Source organism: Pseudophryne corroboree, chromosome 5 (genome assembly GCF_028390025.1).
Source record: "Pseudophryne corroboree isolate aPseCor3 chromosome 5, aPseCor3.hap2, whole genome shotgun sequence".
Taxonomy (NCBI): Eukaryota; Metazoa; Chordata; class Amphibia; order Anura; family Myobatrachidae; genus Pseudophryne; species Pseudophryne corroboree.
In genome coordinates this window covers 832,682,453-832,694,151 of record NC_086448.1, presented here as the reverse complement: position 1 = coordinate 832,694,151, position 11,699 = coordinate 832,682,453, and positions in this window count along the sequence as shown.

Genomic DNA, 11,699 nt, shown 5'->3' with positions numbered 1-11,699 from the left:
AAAAAAATCCAGTCAATAGTGATGTGCACACAGAGGCCTGGGGGGAGGGGGGTATCAATAGTGATGTGCACACAGAAGCCTGGGGGGAGTGACATAAAAACTGAAAGAAAGCAGGGCAGTGGCACAACAGATAGTTCAGATAAGAGTTCAACACAGGGGGTGCAGCACAACAGAGATCAGGGTCCTCTATCTGCAGAATGCTGAATGGGGACGCCTCCGTTGGCGCTCCCCGCTGTCAGGTCTCAGCTGCCTCGCTGTTCTGTTCAGACAGCAAGCAGCGCTGGGTTGGGGAGAAAGATCACAGGCGGGCAGTGCAATCAATCACTTCGGCGCCGTCTCCACTCCCCATCGACAATTGCGGCTCCACCTACTGTAACGTCACTACATCCAGGCACCAATCACATGGGATCAGCACTGCAGCTCACTTCACCCTGTCCATTTGTCTGCATTATCAGTGGCCCTGGGCTCAGCCACCATTATGTAGGCACAGTTCCTTTATGTTACTTCCCTTTACCATTATCCAGGCCTGCGGCACCACCGCCACACCTAACAGCTAAATGTCCAGCATACTGGCCCTCATTCCGAGTTGATCGGTCGCAAGGCGAATGTAGCAGAGTTACACACGCTAAGCCGCCGCCTACTGGGAGTGAATCTTAGCTTCTTAAAATTGCGACCGATGTATTCGCAATATTGCGATTACTAACTACTTAGCAGTTTCAGAGTAGCTCCAGACTTACTCTGCCTGTGCGATCATTTCAGTGCTTGTCGTTCCTGGTTGACGTCACAAACACACCCAGCGTTCGCCCAGGCACTCCCACCGTTTCCCCGGCCACTCCTGCGTTTTTTCCGGAAACGGTAGCGTTTTCAGCCACACGCCCCTGAAACGCCGTGTTTCCGCCCAGTAACACCCATTTCCTGTCAATCACATTACGATCGCCGGAGCGAAGAAAAAGCCGTGAGTAAAAATACTTTCATCATAGTAAAGTTACTTGGCGCAGTCGCAGTGCGAACATTGCGCATGCGTACTAAGCGGATTTTCACTGCGATGCGATGAAAAATACCGAGCGAACAACTCGGAATGAGGGCCACTGTACAGCCCTTTGCTGCACTACTTTCCAGCTATTCAGATGAAGGTGTCCCAGCTGTATGTAGGCTACATCCTATTCAGTAATGATAGAGCACAGGCAGCACTGTATGCTAATCATATGCAACTACTATAGGGGGCTGAGCTGGGAATAACTGGGGCACCCTGGCGCTCTTCATCTGTGGGGGAACTACAAGTGTCAGCATTCCCCCATATTATTGCACATACTGCATCCCCATGTGTAGTGTAAGCACTGTGCTGCCATGGAAACGACTTGGCTCTTACTATACCTCCCAGTGTTGCTGTGTAGCAGCTCCACGGGGGGCTTACACTGGCACATGATCTATGGGGGGTACGTACTACAGGAACACTTACTACTTACCCCACAGCAGCCAGGGCAACAAGCGACGTGTTCTCACCTCTGACCACGCCCACTGCGGCCATCACTCATGCCAGGCAACGGGTACCGCAAGGAAACCCTTCCCGGGGATCGGCGCGCAGTGAGTTCCGCCACCCTCATAGTTCCCACCCGGAGAAGAGTGCAAGGCCGCCGAGGAGCCGTCATTTTTTTAATTAACTACCCGCCCAGCAGGCTTGCGTACACATGACTGCTGCATACCATCAGGAAATTATTACACAGCAGAGCAGGGTCGTCTGACACTTAGGAGGATCCGTTTCTATTGACTCCGGCAGTTACGTCACTCCAGTTGCAGCTGACACTGTGACTTTCTCCTCCCTGTACAGCACTGACAGTGACAGCCGGATACAGTCACTGTCAGTGCTGAATCTGCTGCCCAATCACATCGGCTTCAGTGACAGGGGCGTGCTTTCATATGAGCTGAAAGCACGTCCCTGCACTGAGGCACTTCTATAGGTGCCGCTTACACTGTTATTTGTAATGGGCTTTTTCAGCCCCTGCTTCCGCCCATTTATAATTGGCAGCAAGAGGCACAGTTTGCGGTGCCTCCTAAAACAAATTAAACAGGTATTTAAATTGAAAAAAATTATTACATTAATATAAGGAGATACTTATGACACAGAATGTGTCATAAGTATCTTCTTTGTTTTAATTTAATCATTAATGAAAGTAAAGGCACTGCCTCCTGACTGCACGTCCCCGCTACCCTGCCGTCCCAGACTTAGTACATATGGAAATGCAGTAAAAACACAGAAAACATGTTTTTTTGTGTATTCTCCCTTTAGTACATCCCGTCCTATGTGACATGACATCATCACATGATGGGGGGGGGGGCTAAAGGATCGCACAGCTACGTCACTGGGATACGATCATTTCAACTGGACAAAATGGCTGTCATTTTGCTTTAGCTGACAACCCTCGCTCTACAAGTCTTGAGCTATAATATTTAATGGAATCCATATTGCTCCTCCATATTGCACTCAGGCAGGTAAACACTAAAAGCAATGTTAACAAAATTACTTGCGTACAGTATGCAAATAAGACCAGTCCCCAAACTTGACTGTGATCAGCTGCATGAAAGAGGGGGAAATCTTCAAAGCCTCAATAGTTATAGCAATAACATCAATACTATAAACTGCAGCTCATTGGTGTGACGTCTCAGGATAAGCCTCTATGGAACACTGCAATGCTCTTGTTATCCATTCAGTGAGCATATTCCAGCAGCCCTAGGAGTCAGGAAATTGGGGTTCCCACATGTGTCCCATCTATTTACAATACATCGCGGGTGCGGTTAGTTAAGGTATAAGGAAGCAGCAATTTAATATAATCTGTTCACCACACTTCTCTCTTCAACTCCTCTTCTGTGCGATTGCTGCTTTCTGGGACTATGGAAGGTTTAGCCATGGCAGCCCTCAGGGGGGGACTGCGGGGACTGGTGTCCTGGGCCCTTACAGAGAGGGGAAGGTCCGCAACACTCCATCTATATAATGTAATATCACAATATATGACATCACATAGATGTGGAGTGGTGTGGCAGAATCTTATTTTTTGGTGGGGAAAGGCCCTATCTCTTTTGTTAGTCTCGGACCCCACAATTTGTGATGGCAGGCCTGGGTTTAGCACAGAGGACAGAATTCTCCTTGATGGATACAAGCATGTGGCGCTCTCGGCTGTATACAAGCGCTGCTCGGATAAGCAGCTAATGTAGATGTCTGTTGTGGCGTCCTCCTCAGGGAGAGCTGAAATCTGCGAGAGAAGTGAGGGATCAGAGAAGCGCGTTCTGCATGTGTCTCCTCACATGGGGGCTGACAGCTCTCAGATAAAGGGAGCTTATTAACGTAATGGAAATGCAGAACGTTCCGCTGCCTTCTGGGCTGTCTGCAGGGAACCTGTTATTTGTTTTACCTGGAATGGAAACTGGGCAAATTGGGAAAGTAAATCACTGTCTCACATTTACGCATCATGTTCTGCGGCAGAAAGCAGCATTGATGTCATATTTACTTACACAACGCGCTTGCCGGTCTCACAATCTGCGAGGGGCTAAAGCAATATAGAGGAAATGTCCTTATTTCATATTTAATTAGGAAAGCTTTTGAGGAGTTGGGAATGTGCCAATCAGTGTCACCTACCGGCAGCGACTCTTCACTTACCTCATAATATCTCTGGATCATACAGCTCACCAATATGGCTGACCCGATATGAAATATGTAGCACTAGCACCTGTCCTTGTGTATCACATTCCTATTTCCCAGTGTAGTGTAAGCCTCGAGCAGGGCCCTCCTACCTCTCTGCCTGTGTGTTATTATTGCCCGGTCTCATTTTGTTACTGTTTGGTATACAGTTATAAAGCGCAACGGAATATGCTGCCGCTATATAAATGACTATTAATAAATACGTTCTACCCAGCCCGCCCCTATCCAGCTGAGAGGAGGCTGCCAGTCCTCAGTGTAAAATCCTATAGTCACGGATTGCTGGGAGATGATGGAGAAACTACTTAAGGAAATTTGCACATATCTGCTGGATCTTGCTCCAGACGACTCAACGTGTAACGTCATCAGGCAGCGCCGCTGGTTCCAGAGTGAACAGATGACAAAGGAGGGACCTTTTTGAACCAAAAGCTACCTCCTGCAGCACCTCTGTAAACGTGTTCCAGGGTAACCGTATGTATTGGGGGCCTAGGCCCTCATTACGATTTGATTGCTCGCTAGCTACTTTTTGCAGCCGTGCAAACGTATAGTCTCCGCCCATGGGGGAGTGTATTTTTTCTTTGCGAGTGTGTGAACGCCTGTGCAGCCGAGCGAGACGAAAAAGTTTTTTGCAGTTTCTGTATAGGTCTGAACTTACTCAGCCGCTGCGATCACTTCAGCATGTCCAGTCCCGGAATTGACGTCAGACACCCGCCCTGCAAACACCTGGACACGCCAGCGTTTTCCCAACTACTCCCAGAAAACGGTCAGTTGACACCCATAAACGCCCTCTTTCTATCAATCTCCTTGCGATTGGTTGTGCGAATGGAATCGTCGCTAGAAGTATTGCACAGCAACAATGCTGTTTGTACCCGTACGACGCGCGTGCGCATTGCGGTGCATACGCATGCGCAGTAGTAGCCTGATCGCTGCACTGCAAAAATCGGCAGCGTACGATCAACTCGGAATGAGCGCCCTAATTCGGAGCTTGTCGGATCTGAGGCACATGTAGCAATGTACCGATGTTCTGTACTTTGTGCCTGCGCCGAACCTGTACTGTGTATATGCCATTCCGGGGTGGTGATGGCTACCGTTTACCAAAACAGAGGCGTGCCGCTGCCGTTTTGGGGGAGTGCCGAGGCCAGGATCGCTGTTGGAAGACGGAGATTTCCTGGTCTTTGTAGGAACTGCAGCTTGTGCAACCACATGGGTCACTCGGCCGGCCAATACAAGTTGCATGACACTCGTACATCGGTGTGCAGCTGAGTCTGTATACGCAGTGTAAAGTAACTTGGTGTGGAACAAAAGCTGCAGCCGCTGCATCATAGCAGTTCATATGCAGATTCAGACTCAGCTGTGCACAGATACTGCATACTGTACAAGTGCAGCGTATCACATTAATCAGCATTGCAACTACGATGCATTATCAAGTAGAAAAAGATGAAGAAGAGACACCAGGTAGGTACTAGCAGAGTTGCACTGGACCTGGCATACCGCGAGGGCTGTTTGGTGAGACTGCATGAACAGTATATGAGTAAGGGGGGGATGGGCAGGGGTTCTAGGTACTCAGAAACCCCCCCTGTGTGCACCACTGCACAAATAACAGTACTGTAGCACGGGTATATAGTCAGCGTTACCCCATATTTGTGCGTTCACCAGTGCTCACCTATTCCAGTCCTATCTCTCGCACTCAGCATAGGGAACGTGTAAGTGCATATAACCGTGATGACAATACTAGTGATGTCTGCTGATCTAGATCAGAGGGTGGGGGCAATACAGTAGCCGTGGTCCAACCGACTCAGAACAGGGGCGGACGGAATTTCGCCAGGGTTTCGTGCGTGCGACTCATGAAAAAAGACATTCCTATCTGTGGCCCTGTCAATGGTTTATGGCCAGCCGGAGCCGTGCAACGTCCTGCCGATCCCCACACCAGCGTTTGATGGGAAAACGTTTTTATACCTTCCAGTTGTAAAGTGCAACGGAATTTGCTGCGCTATATAAGAAACTGTTAATAAATAAATACCTTTAGTTCAGGTAATAAAAATAAAGAAATAAAATCATCTCTCGCTTCCACCGTGGCCCATAAACCGGTCTATTATGTATCATGACATTCGCGCAGGTGTTTTTATCTTATTTTATTGGAGATCACAGGGGTATCGGAGCTGCCATGAAACGCAATGACTCCGGTAAGAAATAAGCTGTCAGGTTTGGAGCAGTGAAGGAGCGAGGGGAAGACGAGGAGGCTGGAGAAACCAGATAAACTCTGCGCTGTGATACTGTGGGGGGGACGTGGCAGACGGCGGCTCGATAGCTGACAGGAGGCTCGGAAAAAGCCCGTCCGGCTGGGACTGTAAGATTGCAGCTTCAGCTGAACCTGTTGATGGATCCCGCAGCTATTAAGCCTCCTCTCAGTGACACACCAGCAGCTGGGGGTGCAATCAATGTGTGCCGGAGACCCAGCCGCAGATAAGCCGCCAGCTGTGCACACAGAGCATCAGCCTCTCACTGATATAAAGTGTGAGGCGTCTTCATTCCAGCCGCTGATATACACAGGTTTTCTACAAGAAACAATAATGATTTTAAGAATCGTTTTAAACTTTAAAAATACAGGTTTTAAGTTTTTTTTTTACATAAATATCTACGACATTAGTTCTGTATCAGGTCGTCTTACAGTATTTCAATTTGTTGTCCACACTTAGTTAACTTCTAAAGTAGCCCCCATAGGATTGCATGGGGCGGCTTTATTGCCGAATGTACCTTGCGTCGGAATGTGAAGCATTCCAGAGCTTGTCCCCGGTAGCGGATATTAGCCATTGCAGCCTAAGATGGATCTGTAGAACCGAAAAACTAATTACTATGAGATAGAGCAGTGACATGCGGTGCGGTCAGTGGCTGGGGAGGCACTGGCAGCTAACCAACCGACCCCCCCTCCCCCCCCCCCCCAATCCAAATAGTAAAAAAAAAAAGTGTACTCCCCCATAAATCACTAAATTAGCACTAGGCAGAACCAGCCAGGGGGGGTAATGCCATAGCAGGGGAGACACTCAGTGTGGGGTTCCCCTGCCATCACATTAAACACCCCCATAGCCAGTCAGCCCAGGGCTGGAATTCCTCGGAAAGTGGGGCCCCCAAAAAATTAAATGGGGTCCCCCCTCCCGAGCAACAACTAGCACTGGGCTGATAGCGCAGTGCTATGACCACACCCCTGGTGGCGGTGGGTGCGGGGTTCATTGTTAATATTGTTCTTTACAGGTGGCCTACAGGTCCCAGCATGCCTGCCCCAGCATGTCGGCACTTGGAGAACCACAAGTGCCACCATGACCGGACATAAAGGGCCCGCTGGCACCCGTAGTCCGCCTGTAAAGAAAATATTAAAATAAAAACACCACACATTTTTTTAAAAAGTTTTATTATTCAGGGTATCACCTGGTGGGCGGCGGCCTTTAAGCTCTTTTCATGACCGCCGCCCATCCAGGACTTCCACACGTCTTCTGTCTTCAGGAGCTCTTCAATGCTCCTCCTCCACCGTCAGACTGATGCTGCTGCCTCGCACTGACTTATATAAGTCAGCCAGAGGGGGTAAGGTGATGATGCGGCGAGCCGTGATTGGCTAGCGGTGGCCATCTCGAATTTCAAAAATGACGCTGAGGCGCCGTTTTTGAAATGGGTACCGCCACGATGATTACATTAATATAAAGGAGATATTTATGAATTGATACAGAATATGTGTCATAAATATCTTCTGTGTATTATTTTAATCATTAATGACAGGGGAGGCACTGCCTCCTACCTCCTCTAACTGCATGCCTCTGGTGCAGACAGAGTTAGATTTGGGTGCGGTGTGTTCACTTCAAACTGAAATCTAAATAGCAGAGTAGAAACCTCATCTGTACCATTGTTTAGCTGAGAAATGGAGGGCACTGGCAGAGTTACACGGCAACTGGCGGCCCACTCGTGCCGGGCGTCTCGCGTCACATGGTGTATTGACATACCTCCCAACCTCTAAACTTGGCAAGGAGGGACTTGGTCGCGCGAGTCTGCCATGCGGCCGAAATTAGGGTGTGTGGCTTAGCTGATGGGTGTTTGTCCTTTTTGGTAGGGGCGTGACCACGCGACGAGAGTCGCGCTCACAGGCCACGTCCCCCATTTCCATCAGTACGGGGGCATAAACAGCACTCAGTGAGCTGCTGGCTACTTGCCCCTCCCTGTCGGGGAATAGACGCTGTGCGCATGCTCAGAGCAGCGCGTGACGGGGTGGGGGGGAGGAAATCTCCAACTGCCCTGCCACCCGTGGGACACTGCGACCCACAGGTGGGACAGCGGGACAGACCGTGAAAACCAGGACTGTCCCGCCAAAGTTGGGACAGTTGGGAGGTATGTATTGAGGCTAGTTGTACGAGGATACATGTTTATCGTTATCGAATGTCGGGTTTGTTAGGTTGCACAATGAATTAGCCCAATGTTTGGTGTCTATTAATTACCCACGTTGTGAGGATTTACTCGTCATTTTGTGTTTATTTTATGTTTGTAGAGGATAAATACGCAGACTTTACACCGAATATTATGGGGGTGATAATGAGGTGGGAACAAAGCGAAAAGGAGCAAGTGCAGTTATACCCCCTTCCCACCAAGCGGAGAACCCTGGTTATTGCTGGGGCAAGACGGCGTGACCCTGTTCCCAGTTCAGTGTGAAAGGGTGACCCGGTTGCGTCTGGTGTGTGCTACCCAGGGAGGGGTTTGGCGGTGGGTACAAAGACTAGGGACAGGAATACAAGGAATGTGCGTACCCCACCTGATGCTTCAACCACCTTGACACGCACCATAGTTGGATTTTCCATGAATGGGTGTAGTAGTACCCCCGCCGGTGGCCACGCCCCCTGAGTACCCAGATCCGCCCAATGTCCCTGGCCCTGCCAGCGATAGCCAACCTGATCCCCTTTATGTGCGGAGCTCTAACCTTCATAAGACCTGACAGTAATCTCAGTAATATGTAACAATAATACATTTCATCAAAGAAAGATAAATCTGTAAAAACTTATCTGCAGGATTTTATACAAATCTAACAGGCTGTAACAGGGTAATAGGGGCAATGGGGCCGCAGGTGACATCTCAGAGTGCACTATACTGTACACACAGCACCTGTCAGCGTGATACTGTAACTTGCCAATAGGGGGCACTGTGGATGCACGCTAGGATGAGATTAATATATCTGACTCCACAAGTAAATATTAAATGACTTGCATTAATATAAATATTGCAAAATTTAGATGAATAAAATAATAAATCCCCAAATATTCAGATCCCTTCCCAGTGGACGCTAGCACCAAAAAATGAAAGGATTTACAGTATATTGGAATATAAAGGTAAAATGCACTTTTCAGTTTCCAAGCTCTCAGTTGCAGCTCGGTGGTAATAAGCATTTCCGTCTTCCCCCACAGCTGACTCCACATCTTAAGATCCTAATGGGTTATGGGGCAGCACGATTGTGTAGTGATTAGCATTGTTGCCTCGCAGCACTGAGATCATGGATGCAATTCCAACCGGAGTACTATCTGTATGGAATGTGCATGGTTCTCTTCCCACAATCCAAAACCATACTGGCTTCTGACACACGGCCTAATTCAGACCTGATTGCTAGCAGGCGGTTTTTGCAGCGCTGCGATCAGATAGTCGCCGCCTACAAGGGGAGTGTATTTTAGCTTTGCAAGTGTGCGAACGAATGTGTAGCAGAGCGGTACAAACAGATCTTGTGCAGTCTCTGCGCAGCCCAGGACTTACTCAGCCGCTGCGATCACTTCAGCCTGTCCGGGACCAGAATTGACGTCAGGAACCCTCCATGTTAACGCTTGGACACGCCTAAGTTTTTCCAACCACTCCCAGAAAGTGGTCAGTTGACACCCACAAACGCCTTCTTCCTGGATTCTTCGCACAAACCCATCACTGAGCGGCGATCCACTTTGTACCCGTGCGACGCGCCTGCGCATTGTGGTGCATACGCATGCGCAGTTTAGACCTGATCGCAGGCTGTACGAAAACACAGCCTATCGATCAGGTCTGAATTAGGCCCATAGATTGTAAGCTGCAATGGGACATGGAAGGTGTAAATAATCTGATACTGGACAATAAGCTATAACTGCAGAGCATTCCATGCCAGTTATACTTGGTATGATATCACTAGTCCTGCCGCTGTGTATGAGTACACCAATCTGCAGCGTGTAGACATTATTACAGTTTGCTGATGATGCACAAGCTATGACTTTGCTCTGTACAAGATGCAGAAACACCTTTATAGGATTAGGAATATTAGACATTTTCCATTCATCCGTTTTTCAGTCTCAAATATGCTGCTCTCTGAGACAGTGACGTCTGGTCAGTATAAATAATAATGACACAGAGACAAGATGGAGAATCCTCCATACAAAACCAAGAGAAATGTGTGATGTGATGTCACGCAGCGCGCCTGCCCATGCTCTCTCTCCCCGCACACCCTCTCTCTCTCCTCAGCGCGCCTGCCCATGCTCTCTCTCTCCTCGCACACCCTCTCACTCTCCTCGTGTTCCACTTCAACGCCACAGTGGAGGAGGGCATTGTGTAAGGGGCACCACTGTGTGGTTATTGTTTAAGGGGCAAAAGCACTGTGTGGGCACTGTGTAAGGGGAAAAACCACTGTGTGGGCATTATGCAAGGGGCAAAACCACTGTGTGGGCATTCTGTAAGGGGCAAAACTACTGTGTAGGAACTGTGTATGGGGCACAACCACTGTGTGGGCATTCTGTAAGGGGCACAACTACTGTGTGGGCAATGTGTAAGGGGCACTACTGCTGTGGGCACTAGACACAGAATGAAGGGAGGTGGAGGCTGAGAGGTACAGAGTGAAGGGGGAGACAGGGACACAAAGTGAGGTGGGTTGGAAAGATGCATGGCAAGGAGACGCAGGTTGGAGATTATGGTGTGGATGAGAGATGCAGGGAGGAGAGGAGGGTGTGGATGAGAGATGACGCAGGGAGGGGATAAGGGTGGGGTGAGAGATGAGGAGATGGTGTGGCTGAGAGATGCAGGTGGGAGATGAGGGTGTGGCTGAGAGATGCAGGGAGATGAGGGTGTGGATGAGAGATGCAGGTGGGAGATGAGGGTGTGGCTGAGAGATGCAGGGAGGGGATAAGGGTGGGGTGAGAGATGAGGAGATGGTGTGGCTGAGAGATGCAGGGAGGAGATGAGGGTGTGGCTTAGAGATACAGGTGGGAGATGAGGGTGTGGCTGAGAGATGCAGGGAGGGGATAAGGGTGGGGTGAGAGATGAGGAGATGGTGTGGCTGAGAGATGCAGGGAGGAGATGAGGGTGTGGCTTAGAGATACAGGTGGGAGATGAGGGTGTGGCTGAGAGATGCAGGGAGGGGATAAGGGTGGGGTGAGAGATGAGGAGATGGTGTGGCTGAGAGATGCAGGGAGGAGATGAGGGTGTGGCTGAAAGACGCAGGGGCAGGAGGTGACATGAGTCTGGTTGAACCTCTGATGCATGATGATGATCTTGGTTATATTCTTGCACAAACAGGCATCTTCTGGACCATGTAAGTGTGGGACGCAGGCCGGATGCCGTTGCCAGGCACCCTCCCCTCCCAGGTCATAAGGCCGGAAGCTGCGGCCAGGCCGGAAGCCGGCGGTGGTCCCCGAGTCACCGGGCGCTCCCACGTGGTGTGGTGCGTCATCACCGGGCAACGCGGGCTGCAAATCAGAGCCGGGGTTTTAAAGGTACGGTGCGGGAGAGTAGGGCGCGGGCTGCACGTGGGGACGAGACAGGGAGGAGATGGATCCCCTGCTCCTCTGGTGATTGCTGAGGCCACGTCTGCAGGAGTTCCTGATACTGCTCCTGCTACACTACGGATGCACGGCTGCTGGGACGTCGGGGGATCATTCTCCTTTGGCCCTTTGCCTCACCCAGTGTCGGACTGGGGCATGAAGGGCCCACTGGGGAAATGCTGTGTTAGGGGTCCATACTTAGGCGTGTGGATAGG